This window comes from Canis lupus, chromosome 9 (genome assembly GCF_048164855.1).
Source record: "Canis lupus baileyi chromosome 9, mCanLup2.hap1, whole genome shotgun sequence".
Lineage (NCBI taxonomy): Eukaryota > Metazoa > Chordata > Mammalia > Carnivora > Canidae > Canis > Canis lupus.
Genome location: NC_132846.1, coordinates 14459492 through 14479909, shown reverse-complemented (window position 1 = coordinate 14479909; position 20418 = coordinate 14459492). Strand labels below are relative to the sequence as shown.

The 20418-nt window shown below is 44.1% G+C and overlaps 2 long non-coding RNA genes across 12 annotated transcripts; one reads left to right on the top strand and one right to left on the bottom strand.

Annotated features, from left to right (window-relative positions):
- Positions 1-715: 715 nt before the first annotated feature.
- Positions 716-6638, bottom strand: LOC140639807 (uncharacterized). Of its 10 annotated transcripts, none has more exons than XR_012036439.1 (5): positions 6235-6638; positions 5720-6113; positions 2943-3053; positions 2734-2844; positions 716-950 (listed from the first exon to the last, which is right to left on the bottom strand). It is a non-coding gene; the product is annotated as an uncharacterized lncRNA (long non-coding RNA). The 10 variants fall into 10 exon arrangements; XR_012036445.1 differs by having other exon boundaries at positions 2734-2841; XR_012036435.1 differs by having other exon boundaries at positions 5630-6113; positions 6235-6636.
- Positions 5605-13829, top strand: LOC140639809 (uncharacterized). Of its 2 annotated transcripts, XR_012036450.1 has the most exons (3): positions 5605-5999; positions 6228-6481; positions 13448-13829. It is a non-coding gene; the product is annotated as an uncharacterized lncRNA (long non-coding RNA). The 2 variants fall into 2 exon arrangements; XR_012036448.1 differs by lacking the exon at positions 13448-13829 and having other exon boundaries at positions 6228-9098.
- Positions 13830-20418: the final 6589 nt, after the last annotated feature.

Sequence of the window (20418 nt, the reverse complement as noted above, 5' to 3'; positions counted from 1 at the left end):
AGAATGGATTTATGAAATGTTACACAGGGAAGGTTTTCAGTACTTGACATTTGCTTAGATTTTGGGAGGATGGTTGGAATAAGGAAAAGGAGAAGAGGAGCCAAACCTTTTCCTTGGGTTTCCTAATATGGGTGACTGGGCTCATGGCTACTATATGACAACTACAGCTGAGATGCTGGTGATCTGTCCAGGTAAAGAAATTGAGTCTGTAGTCAATTTTCTTCTTTGGGAACTGGGGGAGGGTTTGGGCAAAAAGGGTTCCATGGCTGAGGGTTCTCATTGTCCTGGAACACAGAGGTAGAGAGTGTGATTGGTATACAGGACCTGCTGGCTGAGTCTGCCAGTCAGATCAGCTAGGACAGTCCTTCTCAGAATGTCTTATATAGTCATTTGGAGGTGACATCAGGGACTTCTTAGGGCCTTGGGCTCTGAGTTTAGGGGTATGGTGGGAGGTGTCCAGGGATATTCCTCAGTATTCTCTCAGCTGCTTAGTTATTTGAAAAAGCAGAGGATGCCTGAAGTCAAGTAGGAGAGGCATAGCTGAAGTTTTCCCGGAGGAAGACTGGCCATATAGTTCATAAGAGGCATTTGACTAAAGAAAGAATCAAAGGACATACATTAAAAAAATAATATTGTTTATCTCTGGGTGTGGTGAGTTTTAGGGTTGGGTCAGTTTCCCAGAGCTGCCATAACAGAGTACCACAAACTGGCTGGCTTAGAACAACAGAAATTTATTGTCTCATAATTCCGGAGCCCAGAAGTCCAAAATCAAGGTCAGCAGGATTGTATTCTCTCTAACGGCTCTTGGGAAAGATCTTTCCTTGTCTCTTCCTAACTTCTGGTGGTGGTCAGCCATCCTTGGTGTTCCTTGGTTTGCATGCAGTCCTGTCTCCAAAGTCTCTGTCTTTGTCATCACATGGCCTTCTTGTTGTGTGTCCAAATTTCCTATTCTATGAGAACACCAGTCATTATATTTAAGGTCCACCCTAATCCAGTATGATTTCGTCTTCTTCTTTTTTTAAAAAAGATTTATTTATTTATTTATTTTTAGAGAGAGAAGGGAGTGGGGAGGGGCAGAGGGAAAGGGAGAGACTGAATCCCAAGCAGACTCCTTTCTAAGCATGGAGCCCAATGTAGAGCTTGATCTCATGACCCTGAGATCATGACCTGAGCTGAAACCAAGAGTCAGAGGCTTAACCACTGAGCCACCTAGGTGCTCCTAGTGCTCCTAGTATAACTAATATAACTTCTTAATTACATCTTCAATAACCCATGCGCAGGTCACTTCCACAGATTCTAGAGAGACATGAATTTGGGCAGGGGAACACTCTTCTACCCAGTACAGGGGTGGTGATATTTCCTGCTTCATATATTTCTATTTCATTTAGGTTTCTCTTTTGCAACTGACATGTGTTACTTCTGTACCAGCAGAAAACAAAACAAAGCAAAACAACAAAACAAACAAACAAAAAATGCTATCCTCACCACCAATGCTCTGGAAAATACTACAAACTGCATTTGGTGAAGGGGCCAGTGCTGTCCTGGAACCCAGAGGAAAGGTTACTCATGCCAATGATGATGCCCTTTGCCAGGAGGCTTCCTACATACCCAGCCCAACCCTGGTAACAAGAAAGGGAGGGGTGTAGGGCTGGAATGCCTGGGGAAATGCCTGGCCATCTCTGCTCAGGTCGGGGCTGCTGAGGGCAGAGGCTTTTCTGTCTTGCTGTGGGCTGGGCTGCTGGCCTCTTAGATACGGGGCTTCCCCAAAAGAGATCATTTAGACTTCCTGTGGCAGCACCCCCTTCCTGAACAAACGCAGGAGGGCAGCTTGGAAAAGCATGAATATGATAACTAAAGCTACATTCACCCTAGCTGAGTAAATACTGCCTGGGAATCAATCGTTGTTTTCCCCAACTTTCTTAGGTACTGGGGCCCTGTGGGGAGGTGACTTCTTTCATGACAGCCACACCCTAGGTCTCCTTTATTAGTCACAGCACATGCTTAGCTCTGCTTGGTTCTGCTCCCCTGACGTTCTGCACGTCCCACCATCCCACGGTACGTGTTTACCCCTCCCCAGGGCTGGTTGGACTGAACAACATTTTGTGCAACCCGTTCTAAAGGAGCAGCTGAGAATCAGGCTTAAATCACGGATTTCCAGCCATGACAGAATTAAAAATCCCTTAGACACGTTTGTTTATGAGTGCCAGGGAGAGAAAGCAACCAAGGGAGAAAAAGGAATTCTTCATGTGTTTCATTTAATCACAAGTTCCTCCAGCTTCCTTTAGAAGGCACTGGTGTCCAAGTGATTTTTTTATACGTAAGAGCATCCAGTTGAGTTGGGGGCTTTGAATGGATAATTCTGGCTATTAAGAAAAAAAAAAAAAAAAAACAACAAACGGGTTCTGTAAGGGGGGGTGAATGGGCTTTCTTCAAACAACTGTTCCTAGGCCTAAAACTCTCTTAGAATGTCAATATCAAGTTCAGTCCCACGTGACTGAGGCAAAGGCTTTTATCCTTTTTCTACAGACATTTAACCCTTTACTAGGGTAAAGGACAGCTATCGGATAAGAATGTCTTTAAAACAGTCTCTGTTATCAAAAGACTTCTTTTCCCGATCCTCACCTAGCCACAACTGACTGAGGGCTCCCATTCTGTATCCCCCACCCCTCCCCGCACCGTTATTCACATTTCAGAAAAGAGAAAACCGAGGCTCAGAGAAATTGAGTAACTTGCCCCAAATCATAATCGTTGGCAAACTTGAGCCTAGATTTGAGTGTCTGCAAAGCTTGGAATCTTGACCTCTACCTGGAGCTGCTTCCAGAGAGGGTTACACCTCAGCCTCTGCTGGGGAGAAGAGCAGGCATTCACAGATGGGAGTTAGATATGCTTTCCATTTCCACCTTGACTACTCACTTGCTGTGTGACATTAATAGCTCACTTACATTTTCAATATTGTAGGTGGCATATTTGTGGAGGACAGCGCCCTCTCTCAGGGGTTCCACCATCACCAGGTGCTTTCCCGGCAGGCACTAGGATGCCATATTTTAGGGAGGCTAAGGATTGAAAGAGGAACATACAAAGGGTAGGTACCCGCAACACCAGGCTCAGGGAAGCCCCAGCCCAGACCACTGACTGGCCCTGGCCCTATTCCTGCCCCTATTCCTGTACCCTCGGGCACAGGCTTTCAAAGGGTGTAGTCAGAACAGAGGGGTCCTGGGAAGCCAGGACTTTCCTCTTTTGTGACCCAAGGTTCTGGGCATGCAGGCCTAGCTTCACCCAACAAGACACACTCTCCAGGCCCACCCCTTTTATAACTCTGATAGCACTTGTATTGCAAGGTCGTAATTATTTTTAACTTGAACATACAAAGTACAAATGAAAAAGTAAAGATCACTCATATTCTTGCAACCCTGAATTGGCCAGTATTGGCATATTTGCTTCTGATTCTATTTTGTATATCTCTACTTTACAAAAACATGAGACTTCATGATATATACGTACATCATTCTTTGCGACAGTATAATATGGAATAAGCTAAATCCCTAATGACTATCATGTCAAATCCTAATTCTTCCTCCTCTAATCCAGAGATACCTTTAAATTTGGTGTGTATTCTTCCAGTATTAAAAAAAAACCATATAAATATAAAATGTATGGATCTTTGTGTATGCATGCTTTATATAAATGGCATGCTTGTGTGCATCATTTTGCAACTTTTTCAATCAATATATTTTTTGAGATTTATCTGTTTTGATACCATAGATGTAATTTATTCCTTTTAATGGCTCTAATATTACTCCATGGTATGAATGTACATTTATAAATAAATGCATTTCAATTTTCCATTTTTTCCTATTATGGACAGTAGTAAAATAGATCTACTCCGGGCTACCACAGGGCACAGCTCTGGGAAATTCCATTCACATCCATGTGTATGTGCCTCCTGGAGTTATGCAGCACAGAATCTGCCTTGCTGTCCTGGGCCCTGCCTGTGTCTCCTTCATTCATTTTTTAAACAGTATTTATTGAGTCCCTAGTGAATTCAGGGCATCGTTCAAGTGCTTTGCTTGTATTAATGTACTTAGTTCTTTGAAGAGTCCTAAAAAAAGTATTGTTTTCCATTCTCATTTTTCAAACAAGGAAAATGAAGGGGGTCGAGGGCAATCATTTGGCTTTGCATTAAGCTGCAGAGCTGGCATGGGAACTTGGACGGCCAGGCTCCTGAGTCTGGGTGGTGAACCACTGTACGAATTCTCCCTTAGGTTTCCCTCTACTTGGTTGACTTTCCTTCTCAAATGTAAACCCTTAGGAGTAGGCGCCATGGGGAGCCACTTATTTTGCAGTCCCGTGCCCAGGCTCACCTCCATGAGGGGCTCTACGATATTGTTGATCACTTTGCTCTCCGTTCAGTGCTCCTTCCCTAGTTCACATTTCCTCTTCCCCTGTCCCAATCTCTCCCTTCCTAAGCGTTCTTCTCCCGCCCCCCTCCCCCAACCCGGCTACCCCTGGGCACAGGCTTTCAGAGTGACAAAGGCGCATCGCGGATACATAAAAAGGCGCCGCAGCGTGCCCTAATTTGGGAAAGAATATTTTCCACGAAGGGTAAAGGAGGACTTGAATTTTTTCTGCCCTCAGGAGGCCCAGCCTTGCAACCCCGTAGGTCTAGGGCTGAACAGGAGGCACTGCTGTGTTCACACGTTTAGTCAAGAGTACTTCTAATTCTGTCCTTCAGCCGTCAGGCACGTAGGCAATTTCCTCTTATAAAGTTGGTGGTTGTAACTAAACAGGTGCAGATTTGAGGAAATGCAGGCCGCCTCCACTAGGCCCCCGCTGCCTGCGAGATGAGGTTGATAAGGGACTTCCCCCTCCTCCACTTATTCGCCCCCCCCGGCCCCCCCCCGGCCGCCCGGGCCCGCACCCCGCAGCTGGGCCCCACCGCCCGGCGGGGGAACTGCCGAGTCGCGCCAAACGTGAGCAGGCGATGTGCGGCTCGCAGCAAAGCACACGGGGACACGGAGGTCGAGCTCCCGCGGGGGCTGCACCGCCGGCCGAGGCCCCGTCCTCCCCGCCCCCGCCCCCTCCCCCTCCCCCGGCCGCCCGTGCTTCCGGGCTGGCTGGCCGGCGCCCACGGGGCGGGGGGCGGGGGGCGGCGGCGCCGGAGGCCTCCGCCGCGGGCAGGCGAGCCCCACAGCCGCGCGGCTGGCCCGCCCGCTGCCTCCCGGGCCCTCGCGCCGCCGACAGCCTCTCGGCCCATCGGCCGGCCCAGCGGAGCGGAGGGACGTGCCGGCGGCCGGCGCGGCTCCAGGGAGCCCTGCCTGGGCTTCGGGGTGCGGCCGAGCGCGCTGACTCACGCTCTCGCTACGTGCGCTGCGAGCCGGGCGGCCCGGGCCGGGCGTGGGGGCCCAGCCCGCGCCCCCGCCCCCGCCCTCTCCCTCCCCCCCCTCCCGCGCGCTTGTTTAGTTGTTCGCGCAGAGCTGCGCGCGCGCCCCGCCCCCCGCCCCCTGCGCCCGCCCCCCCGCGCCCCGCCCCTGCGCCCGCGCCCCGCCCCCTGCGCCCGCCCCCGCGCCCCGCCCCCCGCCCCCCGCGCCCGCGCCCGCGCCCCGCCCCCCGCGCCCGCAGAGGACTTCACCCCCAGGCTGGCCGCTGGTGCGGATTTTGATCTCCTTTACTGCTTTATGGCCGCTGCGGGGCTGTGATCTTCGATCCGCAGCGACGGCACCTGGGAGCTTCGGCGAGGCCGGGGCGGCCGGATCGCGTTGGGTCCGCGTGGCGCAGGGCTCGGCCTCTCCCGGCTCCTGCGGGTCCACTGAAGCCCGAGGCCCGGCCTCCGGGGCTGCTTTTCCCAGCCCCTTACCCGAGTGAAGAGCCGTCTGTAGCCCGGCAGCCGCCCCCTCCCTGCTTCCGCCGGTCCCTGAACACCCCTGTGACCCGGGAAGCGCAGGAAGGGCAGGCGCTGTTCGGCGCGTTTGACCGCCGAGGAAACCAAAGCGCATGTTTAGGTATTTCGTCTGTTGGCAAGAAAACACTTCGCTGTGACGTGTAGGTAGAAGTACTTAGCTCCTGGATGAATACCTTCAGTGCTGGCATAGCCTATTTTACCAGCATCTTCCATTCTGGGAAGACAAGTTGAAGAGAGAGAAAAGGGTCCAGGGGGGATGCGGGTGGAGAGCCCAGGGGGAGGGAGAGTTTTTATTAATATGTGTGAAATCGTCCCACTGTCTACACAGCTGTTACCTTTTGGTAGGCTTCGAAGGGACACAGCTGAGCTCACAGCAAGACCGGTGTTCGCCGAGGAACAGGCCGGTCCTCCCCAGATACACCACGGGGCGTCCCTGGATCCCTGCCATGGACGAGGGTCCTCCTGCTGCTGGTGCAGTGGACAGGGGCCTGCGTCTGAACCCCGGGGCTTCGGTCATCGCCAGTGACTCTGGGCAGTGTGAATGCCACCCCTCAGCGTCTTCTCATTTCGGGTTGCCATGAGGTTCGAGTTGAGAATGTGTTTGGCGTTTCCTTAACTACCGTGGCCCTCGAAACGAGAGGCGGGTTTCTTTTCCTTGGTCCTACAGTATCAGGGGTGGGAAGTGAGAGACATTGTCCACTTAAGAAAAATCTGTGTCACTCTTGTTTGCTCATCTTGGGTAAACACAGTTTCTATAGAGTAAGTAGGAACAGAAATGAGTTAATTCTCATGGAAATTCTACCTTTAGACACAGGGCACTAGGTTACAGGATCTTGACTGGAAACAGAGCTGAGCCATTTGGAGAGCACTCTTCAGTGTGCCTACTTTGTTTTGGAGGGGGTACCTGGTTTGCCAAACTCTTTCCAGATTATAAAATTAATACATGATTTTGTAGAAAACTAAGAAGCTAAAGAGAAAGAAAACCCTTAAAAAAAAGATTTATTTGAGAGAGAGTAGGGGGACAGCCTGGAGACAAGCAGACTCCCTACTGAGTGGGGAGGCTGACGAAGTGGGGCTCAATCCCAGGACCCTGAGATCCTGACCTGAGCCAAAACCAAGAGTCAGATGCTTAACTGACTGAGTCACCCAGGCGCCCTGAAAAAAATCCTTTTATAATCAACATATATATCTATATCTATATATATATCTATATCAATAACATCAGCGTTTCAGATAGATTTCTTCCTAGGTACTTTAAAAATTATTTTTAATATAATTGAGACCACAGTCTATGTTATATAATTTACCTTGCTTAATGTTATATCATACACATTCTCCCATGTCATTAAACCTTTATAGTCACTTCTGTGAATATATTGTATTTTTCCAACATTGTTGGAAGTTTAGGTTGCTTCCATTTTTTGACTGAGCAATACTCCAATGAATATCTTTGTGTTTAAATATTTGATCACTTTATTTATTATCTCCTTAGCATGGGTTTCCTGAAATGGAATTTTTAGGTCAAATAAACATTTTCATGTTGAGATCACGTTGCCCAGTGGCAATTTCCATGAGTGTAGGGACTAGCTCTGCTTTTACTACTGTATTGCCAGAGCCCAGCATGGAGTTGGTTAATGTACAGTGTTAGGGACTGGCTACAAAGAAAAATTTCGTTTACAGCAAAACTTGCCTCAGAAATATTAAAACCAAAAGTTATGTTTCATCCCAGGTGAGGCTAATAAAGGACCTTGAACCTTAAGGGACACTCTTTCCCCATTTCCAGAGCTGACTGAAGAGTCTTCTGACCAATGAGTAATGAGACTTCTTTAAACCTACTACCTCTCCAGGCTGCTAGTTTTCAGCGCTTGATTAGAATAACCATCAGGCATTCCTCCTTCCTAGTACTTAAAACAAAATCTTGACGTTTCCCTCTTTAGGGTACTAGTCTGCAAAGGTTTCCAGCAGTGTGTGCTCCCTTGGCTGGTAAATTAGTAGACTCAGCTGTGATTTAGAAAAAAAAAAAAAAATACCTCAGGTGCTCTTAGTCTTTATTCTTTGACAAATAAGTATAGTTGAATTGAAATACATAAAATTGGTAGCAATCTACAGTTTTTCTACTAGTTTCTAAGTGCGTTTCATTGTTCCTTCGCTAGTACTGCATATTATAATTTTCATAACCTCTGTTATTTAGTGGATTAAGATGTGAAAATTTTTTTGCCTATTAAATGAGCTAGACTGAACCTTTTTATTTATTTTAAAGATTTATTTATTTAATTTAGAGAGAGAGAGAGAACAAGCAGGGGTGGGGGTGAGGAGAGGGCAGAGGGAAAGGGAAAGTCTCAAGGAGACTCCCTATTGAGCACGAAGCCCAATAAAGGGCTTGATTCCAGGACCCTGAGATCCTGACCTGAGCCACAACCAAGAGTCAGATGCCTAACTGACTGAGCCACCCATGCACCCCTAGACTGAACCTTTTTAATACAAATGTTGTGATTATCTGTTTATATTTTTATTTATTGAGATCTTAGCGATTTATCAGTTTGTATGATCTTTTTACATACTAAGGATATTGCAGAGTAATTTCTTCATAATATTTTTAAAGTGAAGCAATGCCAGGAAGATCCTGATACAGCACATTATTTTGGTGTATTAAATTTTTGAAATAATTATATGTTTAGATTACTTATTGCTGGAGGTGTTCTTAGGTGAAATGGGTGGTTTCTAGCCACTGGAATGATCTAAGTAGAGGTCATTTGATCCCTTGGGGAAGAACTGAAACATCTAAATGAGAGGTTGGACTAGTGATCTTTAAGTTCTCTTAAAACCTAGAGATTTTATGATCCTATCATTTGTCTAAGGATATGAGGCTAATAAGTTTTGGAGACTAGCTTTCTATTAGTCTATAAAAGCAACTGGATCCTTCAAGAATCAAAGGATGATTTCCTAAGTCCATTGCCTTTCTGTACATTTTCTGAGAAAAGCCCAAGGTGTTGGAAGAGTGTGAATGTGCTTTGGGTTGAGCTGTATCCTGGCCCTTTAGGGCTTTATTTATCAGAAATAAATATGCATTTTGGGGGCACCTAGCTGGCTTAGTTGGTACAGCATGTGACTCTTGATCGGGGTTCTAAGTTCAAAACCCATGTTGGGTGTAGAAATTACTTAAAAATACTTTTTTAAAAAATATTTATTTATTTGACAAGGAGGGAGAAAGAGAGCGAGAGCGAGAGCGAGAGAGAGAGAGAAAGAGTACAAGAACAGGGGAGGGAGAAGCAGACTCCCCATTGAGCAGAGAGCCTGACTCAGGGCTCCATTCCAGGACATTGGGATCATGTCCTAAGCCAAAGGCAGACCTTAACCCACTGAGCCACCCAGGCGCCCCTCCAAAATAAAAATCTTAAAAAAAATAATTAACATGCATTTTTACCAAAAGTTTTTACATGAAGAACATTGATTTTTGCAATCTAATTCAATTTTTGGTTTCTTCTATATAATAAAAGTTTATAAACTTATATTTTACATATTTATACCTTATTAAATTATCTTTATTAATATAGATTTTTACATATTTACATATATATAACTATGCATGGTTGTATATAAAAATCATGTGTACTGTATTTTATTGGTAATATGTTTTTTTTTTTTTATTAAAGGTGATTGCTTATGTAGTTTTCTGTTCTGTGCCAACTTTGGAAGTACTTCCAACATAAAAGTCGGCTCCACTGTGATATCTGTGCAGATTTCTATTGCAGATGTCTGTGATTGCTGAGTCATGACACAACATAAGTGACATGGATTTTATGTATGCATTTATTATATGATATGAGAACTGTATGTGTTCTGACAGCCTTTGCATTTCTCTTACTGTTGTGCTCATTACTGTGGGAACTACATATTTAATCAGCAGTGTCCACTATAGGACTACAAGTTTTGGTGGGGAGGGAGCAAGTGGGACTTGATCCTTTTGTATCCCTAGCACTCAGTTTAGTGCTTGGCGTTTTACAAAGGTTTTGTTGAATCGATTTATATGCAATAAATCACATGCAAAAACCAGACATGAAAACGTGCAAGAGGTTAGGGATTGAATTTGTGCTGAGAATGCTGACAGGGTGGGCCTACGGCCTGCACTGGGGTGATAGAGGAAGCTAAATGATTTGAGTGCCTCCCAGGAGCTAACATGAAGCTGGCATTGCACAGGCTTTCCTGTATTGAATCCTCACAACTTTACTGTTTAAGAGGCTTTTTGTTATTGTTGTTTTTACAGAGCGGGTTTAGAAAGGTCAATTAACTTTGTCAATCAGTAAATGGTAGACCTGGAGTTTTCTCCAAGCTTATGGTGGCTTGGAAATCCAGGCTCTTTTCTCTTGACCAGGAGGCCGGCAGTAAGCAGCCCAGTCTTGATTAGGGCAGAGCTGGGGAGGAAACGAGTGTTGGTTTAGAAAACTACTTGGTTCCATCAACCTAGATGAATTTTGTCTTTGTATCTCTCGTCTCCACACCCTTCATTTCTGTATGCCCTCTGCCTCAGCTTTTCTCATCCTCTCAAAACCCGGTGCCCCTGTAGTCCCAACTCCTTATGGTGTCCCCCCTTTGACCTTCTCTTCTACACAAGCCACATTCTCTCTCCTTACCATCCAGCTATAGTCTTTGGTATTCTTCTTCCATTAAATCTGATAAACTCTTCTAGGAAAAGAATAGGATAGTTGTTAGAATGTTTCCCCTCCTGCCACTGTGTTTTGTTAAATACAGATGCTAGTTGTAAAGATTCTAAAGTTGGGAGGGAGGCATTTGGGCAGAAGGATATTTTGTCTTTTCAAATAAAATCATAGAATGCAGCCACTTACTCTCTGGCCAAGGCACCAAGGGCCCTTAGATCTTAGGGTCAGTAGTAAGAACCAACATTTCATTTGTTCAGTTCACATCCATGTGTACTACTCTTCTAGATAATGTAAAACTCTTTTACATTTTAGCTCTTTTATCCTCCAAACATCCCAATGAGGCAAATGATAATGTTGTCCATACAGTTGGTGAGAGGAGAGTGAGGACTAGAACCCTGTAAGTTTCGTTCTGGAGCAGTCAGACAGTCAGCTTAGTTGGAGGAGGTGGGGAGGCAAGGGGAGAAGGCCAGGGAGAGGGAAGATGGGATGTAGGGTAACAGAAAAAGAGAAACTCTTAATGGTGGCATAGGAATTTGATTGGACACATAACAAAAAATAAGATTATCCAGTGAACTGTTCTGAAATCCACTAAAGAGGTAGTTTAGAGCAATTAGAATGGGGGAAGAATTAGCACCTGTGCCAAGGGGGCAGCCACACATTGTTGGGGTCCAAAGGAGTGGGAATACCACTGGGCAGGGGTCTGCCACTCTGTAGTTTATTTACACGTAATTTGCTATTGGGTGCAACTTGCTGGAAGCATAGCCAGCCAGGAGGGAGTGAAGAAGGAGTCTGCCAAGGAATATTGTAGGGGAAGGTTCCAGGCTGGGAGTGTGAGCCAGAGGGAGGGAGGAAATGAGCTTTTCCTTGTGGGTGGATTTCACCCAAATGGAAGTCCAAATATGGACCTCCGAGAGCTGGAGGATTGCAAGAGGGGGCCTGGTGTGTCTGGGAATCTCAAAGCCAAGATCATTCCTAAGCTGAGTGGGGGTGGATTCCTGGGAAGCTTCCGCATCATTACAAAGTATTTATCAAGTTCTAAGCTGTAATAGTTTCTCAAAAAGTGAATATTTCTGAAAAAGACATTTAGAAGATGTGAGAGAAACATATTTTTGGGTAAGTGGCCGAAGGCTGGCAGCCAGGCTCTCAGCAGCATCCTGTGCTGGGGTGATCAGTCAATTGTTCTGATTTTCCTGGGACTATCCCAATTTTTGCACTGAAAATCCAGCCCCCCTTCAAAATACTCCACACTCTGCTCATGTGCTGCCTCTTGATAGAGGCCTTCCCTGATCATTGTCTGAAATAGTATCCTACCCCATTCCCAGTGGTCATATCCTATCCCTTTATCTTGATAACAATTAGGCCCTTGAAATCATCTTGTTTGCTTACTCTCTCTTCTCCAAAACCAGAATATAAGTTCCATAAAGGCCGGGATTTGGGTTTGTTTACTGTTATATTCCAAGCACATAGAATAAGACTGGGCATTCAGAACTTGCTCATTATGTATTTGTTGAATGAATGATCACTTTTTAAGGTTTCCAGTACTGTGCTCAGCTCTGGATATACAAAGATGAGCAAAACCAGAAATGGTTCTTGCACTTACGAAGCATAGAATTTAGTGGAGGAGAAAGACACATTAATGATGTATTTTCACATATACAAGTAAAATGAGGGGATCCCTGGGTGGCGCAGTGGTTTAGCGCCTGCCTTTGGCCCAGGGCACGATCCTGGAGTCCCGGGATCGAGTCCCACATCGGGCTCCCGGTGCATGGAGCCTGCTTCTCCCTCTGCCTGTGTCTCTGCCTCTCTCTCTCTCTCTCTGTAACTATCATAAATAAATTTTAAAAATTAATTTAAAAAATTAAAAAAAAAAAAAAACAAGTAAAATGACGACTGGGTCAAATGAACTGAAGAATAGGAGCCTGACAGAGAGGTACTGATGCTTTGAGAAGGTATGATGCCAAGTGGAGTCTGGAGGCCTGAGCTAGTGAAACCTTGCCCAGGGAAGTAATGATAGTTGAATCTGAAAGTTGGAGAAAAAAATGCTTTCTTAGGAAGAAAGAACTGCACATGCAAAAGCCCTGTGACAGAATGGAGAAGGCTTATTTGGAGAACCACAGCCAGGCCCTGAGGCCGGCACACAGAAACCAAGAGCACTTAGGGTACCCTGTGAGGCCAGGAACAGCCAGGTCACTTGGGGCCTTGTACATTGGAGGCCTTGCTGAGGATTTGTCTGTTTTTTCCTTAAGAGTTATGGGAAATTACTGAAGGGTTTTGTTTTTTTTTTTCTCACTGAAGGATTTTAAGCAGGAATTTTGTGTACACGTGTGTGCATTGTGTATGTGTGTGTGTATGTGTGTTTGTGTATGTGTACGTGTATGTGTGTGAGATTATTAATCTTTTGTATTTTGAAGTGAGCATTCAGTTGATTGTCAGGGTCCCTCCATCCCCATGCTAGGTGGTTAAAAGTAGGGAGAGAACAATTAAAATATTTATAATTATAAAATGTGGCTCATGGTCTTAATTCTTTTCTTCTTCTGTCTGTTGATGGACTAAGTTCCTATGATCTAAATAAGGGCAGAATAAGGGGGGAATCAAATCTGTGGCCAAATAGTGTTTTGAGGATCTTTCCAGAACTTGGTATTCCATAAATACGTGATGCCAAGATTTCAAAGAATTCTTCTAGGCTCTGTGGGGAGAGAAAAAGGAAACCATGTTCTTCCCCCTTGGGGAGCTGAGAAGTTTAGTGACAGGTAGCAAATGAAAAAGGCATAAGATAGACCCAGAAACCAGTTCTACACGAACTGCTTCCTAGAGATACTCAGGCACATTGTTAATGTATAACCTCCTAGGAGCGAGGTCCACGTCTGAATCATTTTTGTTCCTCTCACAGAAGTTAGCTGAGTGCCTTGCCCAAGAGATGTGTCAGATGAATCAAGTTGAGTCTGATCGCCTCAGCAGAGAAGGACCATTAGTCAAGAAGCAAATCGGGCCTCTGGTGACGTTTGCATTATAAAAAGTACTTCTAAAAAATGGAAGCTTTGTGATGACAGTTTTGTGTCCATTTTCTGTTTATTCACTGCTGTGTCCTCAGTGCCTAGGATATTGTCATTCAATATAATGTTTGTCAAATAAATGAATTTACTAGCTTAAGTGAGAAGCTCTGGAATGATCAGAGGACATAAGTGAGGAATTGGTTAAGTAAATTAATGGTCCCTCCATATGATGGGATACTGTTCAACATTTAAAGAGTATGGCCCTGGAGTGCCTGACTGGCTCAATTGGTGGACCATATGATTCCTGGTCTTGGTATTGTGAGTTCAAGCCCTATGTTGGGTATAGAGTACTTGAAGTGAAATCTTAAAAAATAAAAAAATAAAAAAGAATAAAATAAAGAGTATATCACAGAAGAAGCCTTACTGATTATGCAGGGTAGTGAAAACACAGGCTTTGGAGGCCCACTGCCTAGAGTGGAAGCCCAGTTCTGACACTCACTATCTGGGTAACCTTGGGAGAGTTATTTAACCTCTCTGTAATGCAATTGCCTCAGCTGTACAATTGGAATAGTAAGAGTACACACCTCAGAATTCTTATGAGAATTGATAAGCTGATAGAGTTTGTATATAAAGTGTGTAGGGTGGTGCTTGCTATGCAGTAAACACTCAGTGAGTATCAGTTTTAAGTGCTTTACATATGGTGACTTCTAATCCTCACAATAACGCTATGAAGCAGGCATTGGTTTGATCCCCATATTTTATTTATTTTTTTAAAGATATATTTATTTATTTTAGAGACAGAGAGTGTGCAGTGTGACAGTGCAAGGGGGTGGGCAGAGGGAGAGAGAATCCAAAGCAGACTCCTCACTGAGCACAGAGCCCAGTGTGGGGCTCCATCCACAACCTTGAGATCAGGACCTGGGCTGAAACCAAGAGTCAGACGCTTAAGTAAATGAACCACCCAGGTGCCCCATATTTTAGTAAGTGATATATTACAGTGATTCCTCTGAATGTGTTGGGTAGAAATTGGACAGTTTTGTGAAGAGGAATGACATGATCTAATTTATATTTTAACAAGATCACTGTTTACTGTGTTGAAAAGAGACTGAAAAAGGTGGAAGGGGCAAGGCCAGAAACGAGAAGGCTACTTAGGAAACTATAGCAAAAACAAACAAACAACAAAAACAAACAAACAAAGAACCCCAAAAAATTAAAAAAAAAAAAAAAAAAGGAAACTGTAGCAAGAATTCAGGTGAGATATGCTGTTGGTTTGCATCAGGGTGGTAGCAGTTGAGGTGATGAAAAACAGTCTGTTTCAGGATATCTTTTGAAGTTAGAACTCCAGGATCTGCTGATGGAATGGGTAGGAGATATGAAAAAGATGAGTCATGGGTGCCTACTTGATTTTGGATCCTATCAACTGGAAGGATGGAATTGCCATTTACTGAACAAAGAAAGACCACAGGAGAGTAGGGTTGGAAGGGATAGTTGGAGATGCCTATTTGTCACCCAAGCTGAGATGGTAAGTATGCAGGTAGAAATATGAATCTGGAGTTTAGGGAAGAGTTCTGGGCTGGAGAGACGAATGTGAAGATCATCAGCCTACAGATGATCTTAAAAACCATGTGACTGGATAAGATCACTGAGGGGGTAAATAGAGATGGAGAGCAGAAGTTCAAGGATTGGACCCAATCTTTAGAGGCTGGGGAGATGAGGAGGAACCAGCAAAGACTGAGGTGGACCAGCCAGTGGGGCAGGAGAAAAACCAGGAGCATGTCAGAATCCTGGTAGCCAACTGAAGAAAAGATTCAAGTGTTTTACATGTTTAAAATTTGATCTTGGAAATATCCTTGTCAGTTACCCTGTGGCTATGTCAGTGATGTCACATGAAGGAACCAGGACTCATACAGGTTGGACCCAAGGTGCACCATTTGTAGCAGAAATTGGATTACAGACCAACTTGTCCGACTTTATGTCCAGTGTCTTTTCACTGTACCACACATCTGCACCAAGGTCCCCTCTTGGTCAGAAGAGGGAGACTTGCTGCATCAATTTTACTGAGTTATTCCCCTCACCTTGAAAATGGTCTGTTCTAAACTAGTCATTCAACTTGTGTGCCCTGGTGCAAAAACTTACTTGGTATTCAAATAGGAGCACTACAAAAAAAGACCAAAAAGGAAATAGGTTAGGCCTCTTGGTTGTCAACAGCTGAAGGATGTGATAGAATTAGTGTGGCCTGCTTAGGGATTTCGGTTTGGAATTCCCCAGCCTCAGGGGAGTTGATGGGCATGATTACGAGCCTATGCTCAGGGCCACAGAGAGTCAGTTGTATAGAAGAGTGTTGGTGTGCACACACATGTGTATATGTATGTGTGTGTGGATGCACGTGCATATGAGAGAGAGAGAGAGAGAGAGAGAAAGAGAGAGAGAGAAAGAAACAAAATCTCTTGCCAAACTCTTTAGCCTGCTTGTGAACTGACCCTGGGGTACCTGGACCCAGTGGGCTGGCAGGACTCTACCAGAAGCCTGAGATCAGGTGGATGAGAAATGACAGTGATGCCCCCACTCTGGAGAGAGAGGGCAGAGACAGTGATACATTCTCTGTTTCCTGTCCTTATGGAGAGGAGGGAGTGAAAGCCATTCAGACATTTAAATATGTTTTACCTATGCCACCTTCTTCCATCTGTCAGTGGCATGAACTTGGACCTGGGAAAACAGAGTTGGACAAAACTGAGGAATTCTATGGGGTGACACTGAAATATCTGTAAGAGCTGTGGCGCTGAAAAAATGAATAAGAAAAAAAGTTCAAGATAGAATGGATCAGTAGATAGGTTGGTTGAAATAAAGCACATGGCAAACTAGGGGAGAAGGGAATCAGGTAAGAAGTTACCTGGATCTGGGGGAGGTAGGTTGTGGGACAAGGCAACTCAGAGACACTGTCTGACATGACAGTGGGATGGAGGCCTGGGTTTGTGGGGTCACCACCAGTGGCCTCTGGTTGTTAGCAAACCTATTCCAGCTGAGACAGCACCCCCCAAACTGCCTGGGAGGAGAGCCTGGGCTACTTAAGCTGACATTGTTTCTTAGAGGGAAAGCAACTTTTTAAAAAATGAAGACTTAATTTGTTAGAGCAGTTTTATGTCCGGTTTTAGAGCAGCAAAATTGAAGGGTAGGTACAGAGATTGCCTGCGGATGCCCTGTCCATCACATAATGTCCACATAATGCCTCCATCATTATCAACATCCCCCAGCAGAGTGGTACATTTGTTAAAATTGATGAACCTGCTCTGATAGATCATATTCTCACCAAGTCTATAGTTTATGTTACAGTGTCACTATTCGTTTGTATTAACTAGCCAATAGAATGTACAGCACTGAAAGTGAACCATAATGTAAATACTGGACTTTGGGTTAGCATTTTCTAAAAAGATTTTTATTTATTTAAGAGAGAGAGAGAGGAAGCAGCAGAGGGAGAGGGAGAAGCAGGCTCTTGCTGAGCAGGGAGCCCAATGTGAGGCTCAATCCCAATGTAGGGCTCAATCCCTAGACTCCAGGATCATGGCCTGAGCTGAAGGCAGATGCTTAACCAGCTGAGCCACCCTGGTGCTCCAGCATTTTTAATCTTCCAAAGATTTATAAGTAAATGTAGAAATGTTTAAGAGAATCATCAAACTCATAATAGTTTTGTTAATTTGTATACATTTGGTATTTTAAGTATTTACAATATTTAAGGAAAATTGCCCATTAGAGTAATGTCATTTTTTGACCATTTTAAATATGTAATTAAGAAATTGATTTAATTTTGTAATTTTAAATTAAAAGACATTCTAAAATTACTACCAATATTGGCATACTTGAGAGACCGTAAGATCTGTCATACTTTAAAGTTTATTTTATTAGAGCTATTAAAGATTTTTAGACAACTGATATACTTATAAAAGATTGAATATATCATATTTATTATATGTGATATATAAATATCAAATGTATTTATAATTTAAATAATAAAATTGTACCATTTACATATTAAATATAATATAAACATGTTTTTAAATGTTTGAGTTTCATAAACTGAATTTATAACTGGAATCAAACATTAATTAAAAACCTCTTAAATGTGATTAACATTTGCTTTATTTATAAAGATTAATAATATCTCTAAATTGAACTTAAAAGTTTAAGAAAGGCTGGGGATCCCTGGATGGCTCAGCAGTTTAGCGCCGCTTTCAGCCCAGGGCATGATCCTGGAGTCCTGGGATTGAGTCCTGCATTGGGCTCCCGGTGTGGAGCCTGCTTCTCCCTCTGCCTGTGTCTCTCATGAATAAATAAATAAAATCTTAAAAAAAAAAAAAAGTTTAAGGAAGGCCTAGATGTTTAAGTTTGTAACTTTAACAGTTTGAGGACTAAATTTTATTTTTTTAAATTTTTTTTTAATTTTTTAATTTTATTTTAAAAATCAAAACAGCTCTCTGTGATCTTTCCTATGTAAAGAGAGGGTCCTTGAGATTCCCCGGAAAATCTCATTATTCTATCAAGGGCCCCGTGATAGCTCCTGGGTGTCTTCCATATGTTCAGTGACTCTTACTTCCAGGTAGCTTGCTATTTGAGGAGAGCTGCCTAAGAAAGGACCCCATGGGGGAAGCAGAGAGCCTTGGTGTCCGGGAGACTGGGAGGTAGAGGCAGCTCTGCTCCCCTTTTCCTCAGGGGCATGTTGACCTTACATCCTGGATACAGGGCAAAAGGGCTGATAGCTACAAAGACAGGAGGAAAAGCAAAATGGGAAAGTGGATTAAGAGGCAACTCTAGAAACAATAAATAAAGATGGTAGAAGCTGTGAACGCAGGTGGTCATTGTCTCATTGTATAGATAAGGAAACAGAGACTCAGGTTAATGACTCACCAAGATCTCATGGCTAGTCAGAGGTAGAGATAAAACTGGGGATTGGATTCTCTAACAACTCCTAGTTCAGGATTCTTTTTAGAGCATTTCTTGGTGTCAATGCAGGGCAAACGGATTTGATGGTCAACATCAAGTCAGAGCACAGGTTGGTGGTTCAGGCCTTACAGTTTGTCTGGAGGGCTACTGCCTGACTTCCAAGGCTTTGGATAGAAATGAATTGTTAAATATACTCACCTCCACCCTTGTAGTCTGGATCCTGGTCCTGGGCCATTCAAAGCAACCCAGTTCTGAGGGGAATGTCTTCAGGACTAAGATGTCTTATCCTGGTAGAGATCTTAGGAGGAACATGCCTTTGAGGCTGTCTCTGAGGCCCTGTGCAAAATGCCAGTGTGGCAGTGTCCAGCTAGGATGGGTCCAGGTGGGAACAGGAGTGGGAGTGGTTGGGGGAATGGGCCCAATGGGGAATGAGGGGCAACTCAGTGCATTCTGGAAAATGGAAGGTTTCTGAATACGGGTGGGGAGAGAGGATCTGATTTAGCAAGGCTTCCCCTGAAGGTAAAGGAAGGAGGAAGAGCCCAAAGAAGGTGTCTTTGAATTTCATCCTCTAGCTCCTTTCAGAAAGGAGCTTCCTAGGGATTTCCCTGAGTCGGGCTGAGGAAGCTCTGAGTGAATGCACATCTCTAGGAAACGGGGGCAGTGATGCCATCAAGAATTGCGTGAAGTACAAAGAGTTCCTTATTATGCATGTTCTTCCTATGGCCCTTACCACGTCTATTGTTTAACACATGCTTTGCAACTGGGCAGCTTTGCACACTTTTTGCAATAACCTCTCTAGGGAGACAGAGCAGATAACAGGATCCCCATTTTACAACTGAGGAATCTAAAGCCCCAAAAGGATAAAAACATGCCTAATGTTAGAAAAACCTAGGAAGAAGTAGGGCCTGATTTCTGAACTCAAACCTACTCCCCTGGCTCCTTTGTTCCATTCTTCTTCTTTTCTTTCTCTTTTTAATTTTAAAGGTTTTATTAGTTTTTCTTCTTTATGGAGGCAATATATGATCCTTGTTAAATGTTATTAAATATATTAAGATAGAATAAAATATAGATAAAATAAAATTTAAAAAGAAGAAAAATTGTCGTTCTACCACTTAGAGATGATCACTGTTAACACCTTGATGTGTGTCATTTTGCATTTTTTTCTATGCACACAATAGATATCATTATTAATATGGTCTCATACTAATAATTTCTATAACATGCTTTTTTCTTTTTTCCCTTTTTCTGCATTGATCCAAAGAGGGGGAAGAAAAGAGCCTTCAGACCAAACTATTTTAAAAAAATAAAATATTTTAGAGATAGAGAGAGGAGAGGAAGAGGGACAAGCCAACTCTGCACTGAGCACAGAGCCCCACACAGGGCTTAATCCCAGGACCCTGAGATCATGACCTGAGCCAAAACCAAGATTTGGATGCTTAACTGACTGAGCCACCCAGGCACCCCTAGACTAAACTCTTAAAAGTTTTTTCTGCGAGGGCACCGGGGTGGCTCAGTCAGTTAAGTGTCCGCCTTCGGCTCAGGTCATGATCCCAGGGTTATGGAGACCGATGTTGGGCTCAGGCTCTATGCTCATCAGGGAGTCTGCTTCTCTCTCTCGCTCTACTCTGTGTCTCTCTCAAATAAAAAATAACTGAAGTTGGGGGATCCCTGGGTGGTTCAGTGGTTTGGCACCTGCCTTTGGTCCAGGGTGTGATCCTGGAGTCCTGGGATTGAGTCCTGCATTGGGCTCCCGGTGTGGAGCCTGCTTCTCCCTCTGCCTGTGTCTCTGCCCCTCACCCCTCTCTATCATGAATAAATACATAAAAATCTAAAAACAAAAACAAAACAAAACAAAAAACCCTGAAGTCTTTTTTTTTTAAAAAAAGTTTTTTTAACTGAAGTAATATATGTAATTGAAAAAGTCAAAAGAGTA